Here is a 7,773-nt window from a genome sequence, read left to right as displayed (position 1 = left end):
TCGATCCTCCACAGAGCTGTCAAAATGATTTTTCTAAAAAGCAAATCTGATCATATCAGTAATTTATTCAGTAAACTGCAATGGTTCTCTACTGAGTTTAGGATGAAATATTATTTCATCTTTATCTTATCCTTTTAAAATTTCTATATTTGCATAAATTTTGTAGTGTACCTAATTATTACTACAAACACATATACTTTATAAATAAATAGAAAATACATTTTGGGGGCACATGCTCAAAAGTTTTTGCTGATTGTATGTACAATCGAAAAAGTTTGAAGAGCACTGATGTAGGCAAAAGGCATTCTTCAAACACATGATTTTTCCTGGGTGGATAGATAAGCCAAGTTTTCTTAAATTGTTACACATCTTACTTAGGAGACTTCATATTGTTCTAGGTTTTTATACAATCAGCACAAAGTCATCTTTAAACAGAAGTATCTGGAGAACTCACCACCTGTAGAGAAACCTTCTTTAACTTTGAATCTGTACTGGACAAACTAAAAATGGTTGACTTTAATATAGCACTTCAAGGTAGACAAAACCCTTTACGTGTACTATCTCATTTGACCCTCTCAACAACTCTATGACGTAGGTGGTATTATTTGGCCCATTTATAGATGAAGAGACTAAGGCTCAGACAAGTTAAGATTCTGAAGAAAGATTGTAGCCCAGGTCTTCCTGACCCCAAACCCAATGTACAATTGTACATTGTATGTAGGGAAGTGTGTGCAACACTCTTGATCCTCCATGAAAATGGCAACCCAACCTATCAATATATTAATGGGAAAAATGTGTTTTTAGATTTCATTCTTGTTTTGGAACCTTATGCAAGTCAACTACAATGTAGTTACAGTTTGCTTCATTTAAAACTGACAGTGAAAATCTCCATGGTGATCAATGACACATTGACTACCATTGTGATAGCTTTCAACTTAAGGGTGAAAATAAATTTCACCAAGTCCAATAAAACTTAAGACTGATGCTTTTTAAATATTTAAATACAATTGTACCTACTACATTATCATTTTAAGGGCCTGAATTGTCTGAATTGGTGTAAGCAGTTTTATTACTGGAATATTATAGATAAGAATTTCATGAACTGACTAATCTTGGATTTGAAAGAAGTCCTTCATGAGCACAACTTAAGCTGGATGGGAATCTATGCTGATTAGTGCTAACAATTATTGAATTAGAAGTATCACAAGATTCAAATGTTTAGCGAAAAAATGCTTTTGAAGCATATATCACTTTGGAAAGGTAGAAAAATATTGAAATTTTGAGATAAAAAACTTGTCAAGTTTGTATGATTCAGGTCAAAAATCATGGGGAATATTAACAATAAATCACATTTATAGAACAACTTAAGTCTTAGAAAGTGCTCTTCTTTCATAACAACCCTGTGAGATATGTGGTACAAACACTAATATCTGCTTTTTGCAGATAAGGAAATAGAAGAAAAATGTCACAAGTTCCAAAGCTAGTGAATGCTTAGGCCAAGATCTAAACTAAGGTGTCCAGTCCTCTTTCCACTATACCATGATACTCTCAATTTGATGTTTTTAACTTAGTTGCCATATATAATTCCAGGTGATCTACCAAATATGAACACAACTTAAGAAAATGAGATTAATAATCTCAATTTTAGCAAAAATTACATTAAATGTATTTCTTTTCCTTACCTAGCTCCAAAGAAATTAATATGGCCAAAATAATGGAGTCTGTATAAGACCTGTTCTGTTTTACTATCTACTGGGTCTCTCGTTTTCAATGATCTTGAACAGTAATTTAACCCATCTTCCATTTTGCTCAGATTGGAAGAGGGGAGTATAAAAATCATAGAAATAAGCTTAATTATCTTCATTTCTTACAATGAAAGGTACTATCCAAATATTATGATCCGTGTTTAGAATACCCTAATGCAGCCAAATTAAGAGAATAGCATCAAGTGGGAATTAGCCAGACAGATACTATGGGTTTCTTTTGATCTATTCCCATAGTAACAGCTAATGCACTATATTGGTTAAAAGTCTCATATTCCTTTTTAGATCTGAACTTGGCTTCTATCATAAAGAATAGTATTTCCATCTAGCTCTGAAATCCTTGGTGTTCATAGTGGACTTTTGCATAATTCATCTCCATGAAGTTGAAGAGATCTTTACGTTGGAAAAATTCAGAGCCTGTCATTTGCAGGATAAATCTAATACAGATAAAAGCCTAACCAAGCATTATCAGGATCTCTTCAAAAGAGAACTTTAAATGGGTACAGAGTGAAAATTCTGACCTCGGTTTCCTCTTTACTCTTTTATGTTGCACTTTCTACAACAAATCTTCAGGAAGAACTTTTCCTAGTATCTGAAGGTGTTCCACATGGTGAGTGGAGGGTCAGAAGACCTTTAAACATCATATCTGTCATAGGCAAGAAGCTACAGAATTTCCAACTAATTGTCTGAAGGAAATCCAACCTTCTATTTGAAAAATAGGGCCAATTTATGGATTCGATGTTCAGTTTGACATTTCAACTAATGGTTATTCATTGCATGCCACTAAAAAGGAACTGTGTGCTAGGTATAGAGGGAAGTGTAAAGATAAAAAGTGGGACCATCCCTGTCTTCAAGGATCTGATATTCAGTAAGGGAGATAAGACATGTACACAAATAACTAAAATAGAGATTAGAACATGAACATTAAAACATTAGTACAGTTAGTATAGGAGAGACCAAAAAAAAAAAAAGGAAGAGCTGTGAAAAATTTGAAGATATATTGATTACTTTCAGGGGGGTGGGGTAAGGAAGGGATAAGGAGAGAAGAAAGAGGATAGAAGTTACAGGAATGAGAGGAGATTTCTAGGCTTCAGGAGTCATAGAAATACAGAAAAATGGAAATGGGAAAGATAAAAAGAAGCAAAAGCCAACAAAATTTAGTTTGGTATATTTTATATGACTATAACTAGGTTTGTCCATAATAACCTCTGTGTTATTGGTGCTGATTAAAGATCAGAAAAAAAAATCTTTTTCCCTAATATATTCCTGGTTTTTTGCTCACCAGAATCACCCATGGGTGCTGACTGACATGTCATAAATATGGAGCCATCACCTTGAAAAACTACAGTGCAAAAGAAGTACTGAGCTGAAAATTCATTCCCAGAAATATGAAATGAAGCAAGTATATTTGCCTGTGCCCTAACCAGCTCTCCAATAAACCTGTTTTAAAACCAATACACTCTATACAATGAGGAGGGGTGCAATTTTCAAGGTGTTTACACCCTGCCTTTAAAAAAAAAATCTAAGATTCGGGGAAATACTAAACTGTTTGGTTGTCCTGCCTGCTTTCTGAAATATATTCTATTTCTTTCAAAGTGAAAGAATGACCTCTGTTGCAGGAACAATTTTCAGAGACAGTGTGTTTATCAAATGGTTTCTCTGCCTTCATAAAAACAATTTATTTTCACTGAACTCTTCGAGATAAGCATCAAAGCCAGGAAGAATGTACAATGAAGTTTATAATTACACTGCAGAAATAAATACATGGTAGTTTTTATTTTTGCTTCAGTGAAAGAGTATTTTTTTCAAAGAGACAAAGGTGTTTGGGGAGGTGGGGAAGCATGTACATGAGCAAAAGCCAGGAAACCCAGAGGAATGCAACTAGCATGGTGTTCCACAAAGACTGTTGGCTAAACAATGAAAAGTGAGGACCAAGTACTTTTCTTCAATAGAAAGTGGGTAAATATCGGACCAGACCAGATCTTTGACTATTTAACAAGGGACATCCTATGAACATTTGGGATAGGAATACATTAATCAGATATTAATCCCTTCACTTGAAGGTCTATTTTCCATTGCATGTAATTGTTTCTCCTCCTTAGTGCCTCTGATGAAACTCTTTCTTTGATAAGCATTCTGTTTTCTGGCTTCATTTCCCTGGCATGTTATTTTTAATATCCACAGAATAACAAAATTGTAAAAATAACTGAGAAGAGAACAGGTCTAATAAAGATTACATTTCTTAAGAAATGGGAACAATTGCATTTGATCACATAACAGCCTAGGATTCACAGCAAAATAATCTCCCCTGATTTGCATATATCTGTGCATGCCAAACAGACGTGTGTTTGCTTTTCAAATAATAATGCAGGTGCACATCTTGCAGTGACTAAATCTCGAACTCATCAAACTGTTTCACCAGAGTGGGACATGCCCCCTTTTTCTGGAACAGCTTCAAACTCTCTTTCCAGCATTCCCACCACCTGTTTACCGAGTTCATACTCCAAAGTAGATGTGTGCAATTAGAAACGAGGAAATGAAAATAAATGACCTTGTTTGTTATTTGTAACAAAGAGGCTCAGCAAAATTAATGCTGCGGAGCTCGACCTCCTGACCTGAAAGAAAGAACCACCTCATGCCTTTGAGGACAACTCACAATAGTCCAGCCACAGCATTGTTCTGTATCCTTGCCTTTCTAATGGACATTAAAGGGATATATTCAAAATATTAAATGTTTTACAAGTTAGATGGGGAATTTGCATTTAAAAGCATGCTTAATGAAAGTGGGTCAGCCAGAAAGAAAGCTGCCTTTATTTCTTTATTTTTTTTACCAAGCACAGGTAAAATCATTTAGCACATTTGGTAATGTGCTGCATGTGTCAACAACACATTAAAAAGCTAAAACAGGAGTTCTGGGAATTAAAAAAAAAAACAGCCACTGTGTAAAGATCAAATACGAAACTAGGAAACGTTCTGCTCTGGGGCAAAGAAAACTTGATGCTTCCTCACTGGTACAGATGTGGCCACCATCTGTAATGTGGATAACATAGAACCATTTAAAACCATCTCACTAAGCATCTGGTCTATAGTTTGGAAGGTTTGGAATCAGCTCTTACGTGGTTTTCTGTTGGTGGCTACCACCTTGGGGAACTCAGCTACTTTTATTATGGGAAATAACAATGGAGGGGTCACCGACAGCTCAAACTCTTGTGGATGATCAAGGCAACCAGAGTTAGCTCAGCCACTCAATACTCACACCCAGATACCCAAAAAAGAATGTCTGCGTGATACTTGATAAACAAGTCAAATTTAGAAATATTCATTTTGTATAATTAACATGCTTTTTCATGGCAGTTTACTAAGCTCCTAATGACTTTAGACAATATCTATTTGGCCCTTTGCAATCTGATGATTCTACATTACTGACCCATACTTCCAGACCTGGACACATATCCTGCCTCTTTCATACCCTTTGGTGACCAGTTGGTGACAAATAACAATTTGCTCTCACATACTTTACTTCTGGTCCCTCACTACCTAAACTGTTATTTGCTGCAAAGCTATCTATTCAGACCAGGGAACCTTGGCAATGTTGCAGATGATTCCACAGAATGTCTTGGCAATAGCTGTGAATCTGTCCTGCCCCTGACCCAGGCATGACCAATGGAAATCATATAGTTTAAGTCAATGGCTTCAAATCTCTCCTAAGACTATAAGACCAAAAACAAAGGAAACTGAAGTAGGGAATATCTGCTTTACTTAATGAATAAAATTTACCAACTATGTGATGGTAACTGCACTTACCTAAAAGTAAGTGGGGGGGGCAGGGAGATCCCAGGAAAATGGAAGAATAGGTCAGAAAATTCCAGGGTTTCTAAATTTTCTCCACAAACAAGACAGAACATCACCTCAAAGTGAATGTAGAGGGGCAAAATAAACAAAAGTGAGGTAAAATAATTGTCCTACTAAGACTAATGTGAGAGGAACTCAGGAAAGACTTGACCTCCAGGGGCAAGAGGTTTGGCCCAAGTTTAGGTGCAAACACCTCCAGGCCAGGCCTACTCCACTGAATCAACAGTCAACAAGCTGAGGGGACAGTTGGGTCTTGAAGTAGCTTTGGCCTCAAGAGCTTTCACTTCATGGACAGTGTGGGGGTTGGATCCTCGTCTGCCAAGCACAGCTGTGCTAACCAGACTCAGTCCTAGGCCTTGCTGTGGCCAAGAAGGAGTTAGTATATGTACAGTGAATATGGTAGCAGAGGGGCAGAGACCTTGCTGGCTGTGGGGACTTCCAAGGCAGAGGAGAGAGCTGAAGTTTGCAGCCATGGGAAGGAATGAAGTTTGTGGGACAGTGTGGCTGCAGGCCCTAGCTTTGACTTAGGGGAGGAAAGGAGTACCTGAGGTTGGACCTGGGAAAGAGCTCAGAAAATAACAACAAGAAAGACCTAAGGCCTGGCGCACCATCACTCACAACTTGGGGCTAAAAACTGATTACAATAATAATCTGCTAAGAATAAAATAAAATAAATGAATAAGCAAGAGAACCCAAACATAGCTACTATGGAGATTGAGAAGATCTGGGTTCATGTTCAGAGGAAAATAGTGAAGTAAAATAAAAAAGCCACTGCTACCTCAAAAAGAAAAGTCAGTTTGGTCACAAACCCAAAAAGAGTTCTTAGAGGAACTTAAAAAGGACTTCAAAAATCAAAAAAGAGAGATTGAGGGGAAAAAATAGGGGAAAAAAAGAGAAATTCAAGAAAATCAAGAAAATTATGAAAAGAGTATCATCTAATTGGGAAAAAGAGATACAAGAACTTAAGGAAAACAATAATTCCTTGAAAACTAGAATTGGTCAAGGGGAAGCAAATGACGTTATAAGACATGGAGAAGGGAGGAGAGGAGAGGAGAGGAGAAAAAAAATCAAAGTCAAAGCTAGCTTAACTTTAGGCAGCCCTAGAAGGGGAATAGAACAAAAGCCTTTTCTTTGCTTGTTTGCTAACTAATTTGGTTCCATCTTGTTAAAACTTAAGGGTTTGGTGTAAGATTTTGTTTCTTACTTTGTACATTTATTTGCTTTGGTTGCTTGTTATTAAATTAAAAATAAAAACTTAAGCTCTGTGGCTTATAAAGTGAATATAGATGATATGAAATCAAGTTCTATTTGTCAATGGAAAAAAACTAAAAACACCAGTTTTCCTTAATACTTTTTCCTTTGTTTTTATTGTTCTTAATTCTACACATCTCAGAGACACGGTTAATATGATGATTATTCTCCTCAAATGATGAACTGATTTATGCTAATATACTAGAGTCCTTGTGAATGGGAAGAATTAACAAGTATTAGAGGGAAGAAATTGTTTCAAGGAAATTTTAATAGCATCATAGAATCAGCTTTAAAACCCAAAGGAACTTTAGATGTCATTTATTTCTTCCCCTTATTTTACAAATGAGGAAAATGAGGCTGAGTGAGGTTGTGACTTTCTGATAGCACATAGGAGGGTCTGGGATTTGAACCTAGGTCCTCTGACTCCAAATTTAGGTCTCTTTTCATTATATTATGTGGTATTTCCTGAATTGGTTTCTTATTTCAATGAGCTAGTCATGTAAATTAATCCAAGGCCCTGCTAATGAGACCATGGAGGTAGGATGTCCCTGGCCTGAACTCTCCATAGTCTCCAGGCAGGCTCAGTCACCCCAGTCTGTCCTCATGTTGGATCTAGGCTGTCAGTTGTTCTGGGCTGGGTCTCACTTGGGCCAATCTACAAGAGTTTAAAAAAAAAAGATTTACTTAGCCATATCAGGAGAAGGATATTCTATTCAACAAAGATACCTGCTGAGCACAGCCTGAGTCAATTTAGCTTAGTGAAGCTCCCTTTCTTGAATTATTGGTATTGGCCTTAAGAGTGCCTGGAGCTAGCATAAACCTTGGTGATGTTCTTCCACCAATAACCTCAGTATGTGCTAGGGTAGGGGTGGGGAACCTACAGCCTGGAGGCCAAAGCTCTGTGAAG

Source organism: Phascolarctos cinereus, unplaced genomic scaffold (assembly GCF_003287225.1).
Source record: "Phascolarctos cinereus isolate Bilbo 61053 unplaced genomic scaffold, phaCin_HiC Scaffold_2;HRSCAF=192, whole genome shotgun sequence".
Lineage (NCBI taxonomy): Eukaryota > Metazoa > Chordata > Mammalia > Diprotodontia > Phascolarctidae > Phascolarctos > Phascolarctos cinereus.
This window is presented reverse-complemented; position numbering follows the sequence as displayed.